The sequence below is a fragment of the Drosophila albomicans genome, chromosome 3 (genome assembly GCF_009650485.2).
Source record: "Drosophila albomicans strain 15112-1751.03 chromosome 3, ASM965048v2, whole genome shotgun sequence".
In the NCBI taxonomy this organism is placed as follows: Eukaryota; Metazoa; Arthropoda; class Insecta; order Diptera; family Drosophilidae; genus Drosophila; species Drosophila albomicans.
In genome coordinates, this window is record NC_047629.2 from 18,025,997 (window position 1) to 18,041,269 (window position 15,273).

Below are 15,273 nucleotides of genomic sequence, written 5' to 3' on the forward strand. Positions count from 1 at the left end.
CTAAAATTACGCTTGTACCTGTTACATACATTTTCTGTCGGCACAAAGTTATAATACCCTTCTACCCTATGGGTAGCGGGTATAAAAAGACCAAAGAGAAACGAGAAAATGTTGTACATGCAATAAAATCGGTCATCTCGCGCGCGACTGTTGAAGTAAATCGAAACCAAATGAGAAGAACGGACAAAACGAAAATAAAACACATATGAAAAAGAAAGCACTAAATGTATGTGAAAACGTGTACAACATAGAAGGAAAAAGTAATATGTAATAAAGTAAAAGTAATATCGCCTCGCGATTTATTCGCGCGCGATTCGCTCGTAATTCCCATGCGATTTATTCGCGCGCGATTCGCTCGCGATCGCGTCTGTGTGTCTGTCCGCATGAACACCTAGATCTCAGAGACTACGAGAGATAGAGCTATTGTTATATTTGCACGCAGATCAAGTTTCAAATTTTTGACACCCCCACCTCCGCCCCCGCAAATCAAAAAAATCGAATAACAAGCGTAATTTTAAAGCTAGAGTTGCGAATTTTGGTATATATAATAGTAACTATAGTAGTTATGAAGTAGTTCCTGAAAATTTGGTTGCGGTCAGATAAAAATTGTCGAAGCTATTAAAGAAATACTTTTGTATGGGCAAAAACGCCTACTTACTAGGGGTCTTAGTTGCTTTGGCTGACAATCTGGTATATTGATCCGTCTATGGTGTATTTTGAATGCGGTACTATATCGATATACCAAATATACCGTTTGGTATATTTTTTAGTATTTTTGCAGTATATTCGGTATATTTTGAAAATGATACCGCAATATTTTGCCTTTATTAAAAATGGGTAGCGGGTATCTCACAGTCGAGCACACTCGACTGTAGCTTTCTTACTTGTTATTTATTGTAGGGGGATTGGAGGGGGGGGGGAACTGGAGTAGTTCTTGCTAATTCTTCTGTTGATATTAATCTTCACGATACATATTATGTAGTAGCTCATTTTCATTATGTGTTATGCAATTATGGCTGGATTTATTTATTGATACCCTTTATTTACCGGATTAACTTTTGTTAAAAATATCAATGTACGCATATGAATATCGATAACTAAAAGTAGCATTGCATTAACATTAACATCTGCACTGCACATAATTATGTTAACTAACATTTAATATACACAGTTGCGAATAAATACTTAAAGCAGAACGACGTGTTTTATTTTACGTTTCAGCCAAGACTTTCTTGCCGAACCAACTAGGTTCAACAGGTTATGGGCCCAGGCAAGGCTTAGTATAGAAGTGCGCAGTTACGAACTGTGGTGAAATTATAAAGACATTCGCAAGGAATTGTGGTGTGACACAAATAGCAAAATGAGTGCGATGTGTCAAATAGAAAAGTTGGAGGACAACAATTATGATGCTTGGAGCATCCAAATGAAGAGTGTGCTGATACATGCAGAGCTATGGGATGTTGTGTCCGAGGATCCACAAGGCGGCGCAAGCGAAGGCGCCAATAGGACGGCAATGGATAAGAAGGCATTGGCCATGATTATGTTGAGTGTGAAGCAGAGAACGGCACGGGTATACACACTCAACCGGTGCACCGGTTACTCATGTGCCTTTTCGGTATACTTGCACTCATAAGTGTGAGTAGCCAAAAATACCCACACTCATGAGGCTTATACTCATGAGCAATAAGTGTATCGAAAGGCTTACACTCATGAGTGCAAGTGCCGAGGCATAATCGGCAATTTGCGATCGGTGATTCTATGCACTCGGGTAAAGCCGGTGCCGGTGGTTATGGGTAAGTGTATCCGATACACTTGGTAAAAAATTATGAGTGGGCCGGCACGATTGTATGTATGTATATACATATGTACGTTTGTATGTATGTATATTGAGATGCAAGAAATGCCGTCGGCTTTTTGTATTGTTCTTGTTATTGCTGGTGCGCTGTTCTTGCACTCATTTTATTTCTTGAAAATTTAAATTCGAAAACTATTTTTTGGCTTTGTGTAGTGTATTTATTTGATGTCTTATATAATAAATAAAAATTAAATTTTAATTTTAAAGAATTTTTATATATTGATAAGGAACAAAACAAGTAAAAATACAACTAATCTGTTTTATTTTTATGCTTATAATAAGAATGTAAAAAATAAATTTCAGGAAAAACCACCTGATATTTTATTTGACCATTTGTCAAAGTAAAAAAACACCCAAAAATCATTAAAAGAAGCCAAAAGTCATAAAATCTACCCGCGAGCCGCGACACACAAGCATCAATAGGGGTGGGGGAAAAACACCCGAGTATTTGCCCGAGTGTCTGATCAAACACTCAAGTGTCTGAGCAAGAAGCCAAAATAGCGGCTTATCACTAGAATTGAGAATAATCTCCAATTAGGAAGTACGGTGTTGCAGTAAAAGCTTCTAACTTTTTTATTTTAAATTCTATTTTTACTTATACATATTTATATAGTTTAATTAAAACCTTACATTTTTATTGTAAAAATAAAATTAATTTAATTCAGTGTCATACTCTAAATATAAGCTATTTGAATAAAAAAAATAATAAAAACAAAAGAATGTAAACAAGGGAAAAAGTGAAGCTGCATACTGAATGCGTACAAAAACAATTGGAGGAGAAAAATGAATATGGAGCGACTGATCGAGCTAGTAGAAAAAAAAAAAATATTGTATGATTCGGCGCACCCCGACTTCAAAAACAATATAAAAAGGAACCAGATATGGACCGAAATTGGATTGCAGCTGGAAGAAAGGGGTAATTATATTGTTTTATCAAATCAAGTTCAGTTTTTGTACAATGAAACAGTTCATACATATATTTTATGGCTGTGTTCAATTGTACTAAAACTGTCTCCAGTTGCAAGGAATTTGTAAAATGAAAAATAATTATTTTTTTATATTTTTAGGAAATGAAATAAAAAAAAAATGGCGAAATATGAGGGACACGTTTGCCAAATATATGAAGACCCCTAGCAAACCGTGGATTTGGGCTGACGCAATGGAGCGGTTTCGCCCCTATATGTCCCACACAAGTGAAAATGAACAAAGAGAATGCGAACCTGCAGTTTCGCTGGCGGATGAGGAGGTTAGCGCCGATGGGTTTATCCCAAGTGCGACGTCCACCTTCACATCCCTGACACAATATCGGGGCTCAGACGCGTTGGACATGTTTTTGGCGCATGCGCAAGCAGTTCGCAAATTTGGCCCAAGGAGACAGGCGATAATCAAATTTAAAATCGCCAAACTGCTAATGGAGGAGGAATTGGCGGATCTCGACGAAACGTCGCAGAATTAGTAAGTTATAATAATAATATAATATATAATAATAATAATATAATATATAATAATAATAATATATAATAATAATAATAATAAAATAAAAAAATTTAGTCTGAGGAGACAGACGCACAAATCAAATTCAAAATAGCAAAACTGATTAGGGAGCTCAGATGATTTAAGTGCCTACCCGAAACATATTGTATTTCTATAAGAGGAAGAAGCAATACAAATTTCCCCCAGCCCTCTGCCGGCTGACGGATGAGTCCTTATCAACAACATACTAGAACCACTTGAGAATTGCAACAGACGAATAAGTAAAATTTACTATTTACGTTTTTAATTTATGTAAACAAACCTGGAATTATGCCATACAAATTTGTAATTGGAGAACGAAATATTGCATTCTTTTAAACTGAGCATGCCAATAACATAAACAAGTTAGAAAGCTACAGTCGAGTGTGCTCGACTGTGAGATACCCGCTACCCATTTTGAATAAAAGCAAAATATTGCGGTATTATTTTTAAAATATACCGAAAATACCACAAAAATACGAAAAATATACCAAATGGTATATATGAGATATCGATATAGTACAATATTCAAAATATACCATAGACGGCACAATGTACCCGATTGTACAAAAATACAAAAGTATTTCTTTAATACCTTCCACAATTTTTATCTGATCGCAATCAAATTTTCAGGACTCACAAATACTATAGTTATTATTGTATACACCAGCTCTAGCTTTTAAATTACGCTTGTTATTCGATTTTTTAATTTTCGAGGGCGAGAGGGGGCGTGGCAAAAATTTGAAACAAACTTGATCTGAGAATTATAGCTCTATCTACTATAGTCTCTGATAGATAGGTGTTCATACGGACGAACGGACAGACAACGAAACGGACAGATCGTCTCGGCTGTTGACGCTGATCAAAAATATATATACTTTATAGGGTCGGAGATGCCTCCTTCTATCCGTTACATACATTTCCTGTCGGCACAAAATTATAATACCCTTCTACCCTATGGGTAGCGGGTATCAAAACAAACACGCAACAAATTTGACATCGCCAATGCGGCGCACAACTAACCGAGTACTCGGTCGCGAAACTCATTCTTGCATTGCTTCGCCGTTCGGATACGGTAAATTTTCTACTCATGCCTTCACCACATTTGCCAAATCCGTTTTACACAATGTCTCACTCAGTCAGTCAGAAGTTCTGACTCAGAACTTTGAGTAAGAGTACCAAATGCTGCTTTGACTGCATTCATGCAGACCTCTAGTGCATACGTTTATAAGACGCAATGTAATTATATATTCCCGCCGCTACTGCTGCGATTTATTTGCTGTGGTGTGAGAGATAATTAAATCTCTTGATGCACAAGAATCAAACAGTATAAGCAGAAAAATTCAGACGCGACAGTAGTTTCGACAGTAGTCCCGACTGCGACATATAGCGACTTGCAGAATCGAAAGCAGCAGCAAAGAAAAATGCTGGCGACGAGCAGTCGCTGCTGCTTCGACTTGCGTTGCCTCGCAAAAGCAGCAGCAAAGCAAAATAAAAACTTTTTACACGGCGTCTGCTGCTGCTGCTTATTCGCTTTTCGTCGGCGATCGTTTTCTGCTTTTGCTTCGACTGCGACTTCTGATTTGTTCAGAAGCAGAAGCAGAAGCAATTGTTCATTTTAAGAAGTCGCTCGCAGTCGAAGCAGTGAAAAGCAAAAATATTGCGACTTCTGCTACTTCGACTGCAGTTTTTTAAACACTGATTTTTTCAATTATTTTTATTGCATCAATTATTATATTCATTTCAATAGTTGTGATAACTTTAGCTTCAATTTTATCTATCTTTTAAATGTGTATTCGATCCAAAATATTCTTTTTGACTACCTTTTTCCCTTCGATTTTTTTAATTACAATTATTTTTTTAATGTTTGATGTAGAAATAGCCTTAATTCTCCCAATAATTTTAATTTTTAAATTTTCTAATATTTTCATTTGATGTTTAACTTGAATTATTTGTATCTTAATTTTATTAGTAGGATTATACCATGAATGAAATCAAGGAATATTAAATTGATCAAATTAATTAGGGTTGTAGTTAATTATAACATTTGATTTGCATTCAAAAAGTATTGATTTTTCAATCTACCTTATAGATGAATATGAAGCGATTAATTGCAATTAGTTTCGACCTAATCTTAGGTAAATTTACCCTTATTCTTTTAATTGAAGCCAAAATAGCGGCTTATCACTCTTAATGCTAGAATTGAGAATAATCTCCAATTAGGAAGTATGGTATTGCAGTAAAAGCTTCTGACTTTTTTATTTTAAATTCCATTTTTACTTATACATATTTATATAGTTTAATTGAAACCTTAAATTTTTGTTGTAAAAATAAAATTAATTTAATTCAGTGTCATACTCTAAATATAAGCTATTTGAATAAAAAAAATAATAAAAACAAAAGAATGTAAACAAGGGAAAAAGTGAAGCTGCATACTGAATGCGTACAAAAACAATTGGAGGAGAAAAATGAATATGGAGCGACTGATCGAGCTAGTAGAAAAAAATAAAATATTGTATGATTCGGCGCACCCCGACTTCAAAAACAATATAAAAAGGAACCAGATATGGGACCAAATTGGATTGGAGCTGGGAGAAAGTGGTAATTATATTGTTTTATCAAATTAAGTTCAGTTTTTGTACAATGAAACAGTTCATACATATATTTTATGGCTGTGTTCAATTGTACTAAAACTGTCTCCAGTTGCAAGGAATTTGTAAAATGAAAAATAATTATTTTTTTATATTTTTAGGAAATGAAATAAAAAAAAAATTGAGAAATATGAGGGACACATTTGCAAAATATGTGAAGACCGCTGGAAATCGTGGATTTGGGCTGACGCAATGGAGCGGTTTCGCCCATATATGTCTCAGTCAAATGGAAGTGAACCAAGAGAATGCGAACCTGCAGTTTCGCTGTCGGATGAGGAGGTTAGCGCCGATGGGTTTATCCCAAGGGCGACGTCCTCCGTCATATCCCTGACTCAATATCGGGGCTCAGACGAGTTGGACATGTTGTTTTTGGCGCATGCGGAAGCAGTTCGAAAATTTGGCCCTAGGAGACAGGCGATAATCAAATTTAAAATCGCCAAACTGTTAATGGAGGAGGAATTGGCGGATCTCGAAGAAACGTCGCAGAATTAGTCTCTCAATAATAATAATAATAATATTGAAACTATGTGTTCGATTCATTGCGTGCGTATATCGATTATTGTAACACTAACCGATTGTAACGATAACTTAACGATGTCAGTCGCAAATAAAATTTCGTACACAGCAGACGTGCTCGGCGATCTTTTTCTTTGAATACATACACACACACCCAGCCAAAACGTAACTTCTACAGGTTATGGGCCCAGGCGCGCGCGGTGCCTTTGTGTATGTACATATACGAAAAGTTGGACTTGTTAACGAACAAGAGACGCGACCGAAAGTGAATTTTTAATACGATTAAAAATGAATTCCCTATACCAAATTGAAAAACTCGAAGAAAAGAATTACGATTCTTGGTGCATTCACATGCGGTGTGTTTTGGTACATGCGGAATTGTGGCAGCTGGCATCGGGTGCTCTGAAGCTCGAGGATGCTAGCGAAGGATTTGATTGGCATGGCAAAGACAGTAAGGCCTTGGCCATGATCACACTAAGTGTGAAAACATCACAGTTGAGCTATATAAAGAACTGTACAACGTCGTTTGCTGCTTGGACAAAACTTAAAGAAGTGCATCTGCCTAGTGGACCAGTACGGAAGGTCGCACTGTACAAGAAGTTGTTGGGACTTAAAATGTCAGAATGTGGAGATGTCAATGGATACTTGCAGACATTTGGAGAAGTGCTTGATCAACTTGCAGGAGTTGGGATAGAGATTGGTGACGAGCTACGAGCAATCATTCTGCTTTCCAGTCTTCCAAGAAATTATGAGAATTTCGTGGTGGCGATCGAAACGCGCGACGAATTGCCAAGTTATGAAATTCTATGCATAAAAGTGAAGGAAGAAGTAGAGCGCAAAGCGCAGGCAGAACCGCAAAGCAACAACGAAAAGGCATTCACCGTTACAAATAAGAACAACGGTATAAAGAGGAATTCGACGAAAAACGTAGTTTGCTTTAAGTGTGGCAAGCGTGGTCACAAGAAAGCAGAATGTCGAAGCGAATGCGTGCAAAAGGAAACGAAGGAAAACAAAACAAGCAAGTGTTTTTGCGCTGGTAATATTGATGGATCTTTATGGCACAAGCGGTACGGTCATCTCAACTATCGTAGCTTGGAGGATCTGGAGAAAAACAACATGGTGCGTGGACTGGAAGGAATAAGCTTCACATCCAATGGGTCATGTGAAACATGCATGCTGAGTAAAATACACACTCAGAAGTTCCCTAAGGCTGATGTCAGAGTGCGCGCGAGAAGCGATGAGCAAAGCGAGAAGATGTCAGAGTGAGAGCTTTGCGAGAAGCGATTTACATTTATTTTGTAAGGTTTGAAAATAAACGGTAATTAAAGCACAGAATGCAAGAAAACAATCGTACGCTCTGAGAGAGTTGAAGCGATAAAGCAGGTTGCAAACTACTCTCTCGCTTTGCTCTCGCTTTCTCGCTTGAACTCGCTTCGCTCTCACTCTGACATCTTTCGAGCGATTGCATATGAAAAGGGTTGCAGTGGTTTATCGCTCGTTCTCGCCCAATATTATCGCATCGCTTCTCGCTCGCACTCTGACATCAGCCTAAGTCATCTGAACAGAGGGCGAGCGAAGTATTGGAACTAGTTCACACTGATGTTTGCGGGCCATTCGATACACAATCGATAGGCGGCAATCGATACTTCTTGACGTTCATCGATGACAAGTCACGGCGCATGTTTGTGTACTTCATAAAAGGCAAAGACGAAGTGTTCACGAAGTTCGTTGAATTCAAACAACTTGTTGAACGGCAAACTGGCAAGAATATAAAATGCATTCGCAGCGACAACGGCCGCGAGTATGTAAACAAAGTTTTTGACGAGTACTTGAAGGCGAATGGCATAGCACGGCAACTGACGGTGCCGTACACACCGCAGCAGAACGGAGTTGCGGAGAGGGCAAATCGGACATTAGTTGAGATGTCACGATGCTTGCTGGTACAATCTGGAATGAAGATTTCACTGTGGGGAGAGGCAGTATACACAGCGGTGTATTTGCGAAATCGTTCACCAACTAGCGCACTGAAGAACATGACGCCAATGGAAGCGTGGAATGGTAAAAAACCTTCAATTTCACATTTGAAAGTTTTTGGTTCTTTTGCAGTAGCTTTGGAGAAAGGCCACAGAAAAAATAAGTTCGACGCTAAGGGCAAGGAATACCGCATGGTGGGTTATTCCAGGACTGCCAAAGCATACAGGCTTTACGATCCAAGCACAGGGCAAGTGGTCGAAAAGAGGGACGTGCTGTTTAGCGAACTTGGCGATACCGAGCAGAATCGAGAGGCTTCGATTATATTTGATATGCCAATGGGCATTCAAGGATCCGAGGATCAGATCGCTGATGGCGATGGTGTAGACGACGAGGCTAACGTCGGCATAAAAAACGGCAACGGCTCAGACGACGAGGCTAACGTCGGCATAAAAAATAGCAACGGCTCAGACGACGAAGCTAACGTCGGCATAAGAAATAGTGATGGCAGCGATGAGTTCCTCAGCGCAGAGGAAGACGTGCGTGTAGGTCCTGGACGGCCAAGGATAGTTCGCACGGGCATGCGTGGGCGACCTCGTAAGCAGTTTAATCTACTTGGAGCTGCGACTGCTGGCGAGATCCCCATCCCCGAAACCTACGAGGAGGCGATTGGAGGAGCTGATGCATCGCTTTGGCGTGAGGCCATGGATAAAGAGCACAAGTCACTGTTGGTAAACGAAACCTGGGAAGTGGCGGAGTTGCCAAAAGGGCAGCGAGCGATCAACTGTAAATGGGTGTATACCGTCAAAAGAGGACCAAGTGGCGAAGTAGAGCGCTACAAAGCAAGGCTGGTGGCAAAAGGTTGCTCACAGCAGTATGGCGTTAATTATAACGAGACATTCTCGCCTGTTTGTAGATTAGAGAGTATGCGGATTGTTTTAGCTCTGGCTGCAGAGTTAAAGTTGCATTTACATCAGATGGATGTTTGCACGGCGTACCTCAACAGCACTTTAACGGATACAGTTTACATGAAAAGACCTGAAGGATACCCCGGTCAATGCGATTCCAAGCAAGTTTTACGTCTAAAGAAGGCCATATATGGTTTAAAACAATCTGGAAGGGAGTGGAACTCCAAGCTGGATTGAGTCTTAACAGGAATTGGTTTCATCTCATGTGACAACGAACCATGTCTATACAAGAAGAATAACGGAGAACATCTAACGTTAATATTGGTGTACGTAGATGATCTGATTATTGCATCCCAGGATATAGATGAGTTGAAAGCAATCAAGACCAAGATCTCAGAGGCGTTCGAGTGTGTGGACAAGGGTCCATTGCATCAATTTCTTGGAATGGAGATCGGAAGAAAAGGTGAATTAGGCGAAATCACCCTAAGTCAGACGCAGTATATTCAGGAGTTGCTGAAGCGACATGGAATAGAGAGCTGCAGGTCGACAGCAACGCCTTTACAGGCTGGACATCAGGTAGCTTGCGATAGTAAGGACTGTCGTAGAGTGGATGCCAAGGAGTATCAATCAATCATCGGTGAGCTGATGTGGGTAGCATTGACTACAAGGCCAGACATTTTGCATTCTGTAGCAAAGTTGGCACAACGCAATCAGGATCCACATAGCGAACACATGGCAGGTGTTAATCACGTTTTAAGATACCTGGCATCAACAAGTGAGTTAAAGCTTCACTATAAGAAGTGCGAGCAGGCGCTTGTTGGATACGTCGACGCCGACTGGGGAGGTGATCACACGGATAGACGTTCGTATACCGGATACGTTTTCTATCTGGCCGGAGGAGCGATTTCATGGAAATCCGAGAAGCAGCACAGCGTGGCACTCAGCAGCACGGAGGCTGAATACATGGCTTTGTCAGCCGCATGCAAGGAAGCAGTTGCATTGAGGCGACTATTTATAGAGATTGGCTGCGGTGATGAAAGCACTCCAACCTTTTTGTATGGAGACAACCTGAGTGCACAGCAATTGGCGAAGAATCCAGTCCATCATGCTAGGACTAAGCATATTGATATTCGCCACCACTTCGTAAGAGACGTCGTTAAGGAAGGGCATGTAACATTGAAATACGTTTCTACAGATTTGATGATTGCCGACATTTTAACCAAGAATCTGCAGAAACTCAAACATACAGAATTTACTAACAAAATGAATTTGAAGTAAATATTTGTAAACGTGCTCGCAATGAGGAAGGGTATTGAAACTATGTGTTCGATTCATTGCGTGCGTATATCGATTATTGTAACACTAACCGATTGTAACGATAACTTAACGATGTCAGTCGCAAATAAAATTTCGTACACAGCAGACGTGCTCGGCGATCTTTTTCTTTGAATACATACACACACACCCAGCCAAAACGTAACTTCTACAAATAATAATAATTATAATATTATGTTACAATAAACAATCATAAAAAATAAAGAATTTAATATCACGCATTTTTCTTTTTCTTATTCTAATAACAACGTGACATTTTTGCGAATAAGTTCGCCGCGGTTTATTCGCGCCGCTGCCGCTGCGATTTATTCGCTCTGGTTTAACGAGATGCTACAACTGCTTAAGCAAAAAAAATTTGAGGGACACTTTCACAAAATATTTGAAGACCAGTTCACGGCACGCTGGTAAACCGTGGATTTGGGCGAATGCAATGGAGAGGTTTCGACAATATATGTCTTCATCAAATGGAAGTGAAGGAAGAGAATGCGAACCAGCAGTTTCATTGACGGATGAGGACAGCACCAATGGGTTTATCCCAAGAGCGACGTCCTCCGTTAGGGATATAACTCAATATCGGGGCTCAGACGAGTTAGATATGTTGTTTTTGGCGCATGCGGAAGCAATTGGAAAATTTGGCCCTAGGAGACAGGCGATAATCAAATTTAAAATCGCCAAACTGTTAATGGAGGAGGAATTGGCGGATCTCGAAGAAACGTCGCAGAATTAGTCTCTCAATAATAATAATAATAATAATAAAAATAATAATAATAATAATTATAATATTATGTTACAATAAACAATCAACAAAAACATGGAGCGACTTATCGAGATAGTAGAACAAAATAAAATATTCTATGATTCGGAGCACCCCGAGTATAAAAACAATAGTAAAAGGAACGAGATATGGGACGAAATTGGATTAGAGCTGGAAGAAAGTGGTAATTATATTGTTTTATCAAATCAAGTTCAGTTTTTGTACAATGAAACAGTTCATACATATATTTTATGGCTGTGTCCAATTGTACTAAAACTGTCTTTCAGGACTCACAAATACTATAGTTATTATTGTATACACCAGCTCTAGCTTTTAAATTACGCTTGTTATTCGATTTTTTGATTTTCGAGGGCGAGAGGGGGCGTGGCAAAAATTTGAAACAAACTTGATCTGAGAATTATAGCTCTATCTACTATAGTCTCTGAGATCTAGGTGTTCATACGGACGAACGGACAGACAACGAAACGGACAGACGGACATGGCTAGATCGTCTCGGCTGTTGACGCTGATCAAAAATATATATACTTTATAGGGTCGGAGATGCCTCCTTCTATCCGTTACATACATTTCCTGTCGGCACAAAATTATAATACCCTTCTACCCTATGGGTAGCGGGTATCAAAACAAACACGCAAAAAATTTGACATCGCCAATGCGGCGCACAACTAACCGAGTACTCGGTCGCGAAACTCATTCTTGCATTGCTTCGCCGTTCGGATACGGTAAATTTTCTACTCATGCCTTCACCACATTTGCCAAATCCGTTTTACACAATGTCTCACTCAGTCAGTCAGAAGTTCTGACTCAGAACTTTGAGTAAGAGTACCAAATGCTGCTTTGACTGCATTCATGCAGACCTCTAGTGCATACGTTTATAAGACGCAATGTAATTACAGTATGTCAAGAAACTCTTTACACACTGAAAAAAACACATATTTTTTGACTTTGCATGCAAAAATAACGCCTTTAGTTATTATTTTTCAATATTTTTTTAATGCAGATCTATTATTTAGCAAATTTCAAATTAGTATGTACAAAAATAAAAACAATACAACGAAAGAGAAAATTTTAAATCAACAAAATATGAGTTTACACATTTTTGACACTGTCAAGAAAGTGTTTACACACTTTAGTTTTCGATTCTGTTTTGTTCTATTTTTAGAAAAAACAGTACTTTATTGTTAACTATGCTTCTGCACTATTCGCTATTTTTGCATTCCTTTTCATTCAATTGCGAAATCTTGCTAGGCACTTGTCAAAATGCTGATTTTTAAATTATTTAACATGCTTGGAGCTAGATTGACTTATGAAGTTACCCAATTGACTTATTATAGTCACCAAATTGGAAAATCTGTAGCTTAGCTAGTGGAGCTTATTGGGGTATCACAAAAAATAATTTATAATGCTCCAAATCGAGCCGAAAATGAAGAAAAACGGGAAGCAAAGTGTGGAAATGGTTGAAAAATGGATATTGACGAGTGGGCAGACCGCCTTATTATGGGCAAGGTCCGTCAAAACCCCCAAATTTTGATCAGAACCCATGCCAAGGAGTTGGAAGAAGGGTGTGACACGATCAATTCACATGAAACCGTCCGGCAACTAATTCTGCGAAACAAATACTCTTCAACCGTTGAAACGGTTGCGCGTAAGAGGGAACTGTTTTCGAAAGTAAATGTTGAAAACGCTTAAATTTTCGCTTTTAACATGAAAATCACGCCGGACAACTATTGGGATGACGTCGTATTCTATGTCTAAACCAAAAAAAATGATATACTACAATGATTGACCAACTAGAGTATGGCACAAGCCGTTAACAGCCTTACATCAGCACAACATCATTCTGACAGTAAAATTGGGAAAATAGTATTTGTTCCACAGAATTAGTTGACGGGCGGTTTCATGCGAATCGACCGTGCCACACCCTTCTTCCAACTCCTTGGCGTGGGTTCTGATCAAAATTTGGGGGTTTTGACGAACCATGCCCATAATAAGGCGGTCTGCCCGCTCGTCAATATCCATTTTTCGACCATTTCCACACTTTGCTTGCAGTTTGTCTTAATTTTCGGATCGATTTGGAGCATTATAAATTATTTTTTGCGATACCCCAATAAGCTCCACTAGCTAATCTACAGATTTTCCAATTTGGTGACTATAATAAGTCGATTGGGTAACGTCAAAAGTCAAACCAGCTCCAGGCATGTCAAATAATTTAAAAATCAGCTTTTTGACAAGTGCGTAGCAAGATTTCGCAATTTAATGAAAAGGAATGCAAAAATAGCGAATAGTGCATTAGCATAGATAACAATAAAGTACAGTTTTTACGAAAAATAGAACAAAACAGAATCGAAAACTAAAGTGTGTAAACACTTTCTTGACAGTGTCAAAAATGTGCAAACTCATATTTTGTTGATTTAAAATTTTCCCTTTCGTTGTATTGTTTTTATTTTTGTACATACTAATTTGAAATTTGCTAAATAATAGATCTGCATTAAAAAAATATTGAAAAATAATAATTAAAGGCGTTATTTTTGCATGCAAAGTCAAAAAATATGTGTTTTTTTCAGTGTGTAAAGAGTTTCTTGACATACTGTATATATTCCCGCCGCTACTGCTGCGATTTATTTGCTGTGGTGTGAGAGATAATTAAATCTCTTGATGCACAAGAATCAAACAGTATAAGCAGAAAAATTCAGACGCGACAGTAGTTTCGACAGTAGTCGCGACTGCGACATACATATAGCGACTTGTAGAATCGAAAGCAGCAGCAAAGAAAAATCAAAAATTTTCAAACAGCGACTGCTGCTGCTGGCGACTTGCAGAAGTCGAGCAGTCGCTGCTGCTTCGACTTGCGTTGCCTCGCAAAAGCAGCAGCAAAGCAAAATCAAAATTTTTTACACGGCGTCTGCTGCTTCTGCTTATTCGCTTTTCGTCGGCGATCGTTTTCTGCTTTTGCTTCGACTGCGACTTCTGATTTGTTCAGAAGCAGAAGCAGAAGCAATTGTTCATTTTAAGAAGTCGCTCGCAGTCGAAGCAGTGAAAAGCAAAAATATTGCGACTTCTGCTACTTCGACTGCAGTTTTTTAAACACTGATTTTTTCAATTATTTTTATTGCATCAATTATTATATTCATTTCAATAGTTGTGATAACTTTAGCTTCAATTTTATCTATATTTTAAATGTGTATTCGATCCAAAATATTCTTCTCGACTACCTTTTTCCCTTCGATTTTTTTAATTACAATTATTTTTTTAATTTTTGATGTAGAAATTGCCTTAATTCTCCCAATAATTTTAATTTTTAAATTTTCTAATATTTTCATTTGATGTTTAACTTGAATTATTTGTATCTTCATTTTATTAGTAGGATTATACCATGAATGAAATCAAGGAATATTAAATTGATCAAATTAATTAGGGTTGTAGTTAATTATAACATTTGATTTGCATTCAAAAAGTATTGATTTTTCAATCTACCTTATAGATGAATATGAAGCGATTAATTGCAATTAGTTTCGACCTAATCTTAGGTAAATTTACCCTTATTCTTTTAATTGAAGCCAAAATAGCGGCTTATCACTCTTAATGCTAGAATTGAGAATAATCTCCAATTAGGAAGTATGGTATTGCAGTAAAAGCTTCTGACTTTTTTATTTTAAATTCCATTTTTACTTATACATATTTATATAGTTTAATTGAAACCTTAAATTTTTGTTGTAAAAATAAAATTAATTTAATTCAGTGTCATACTCT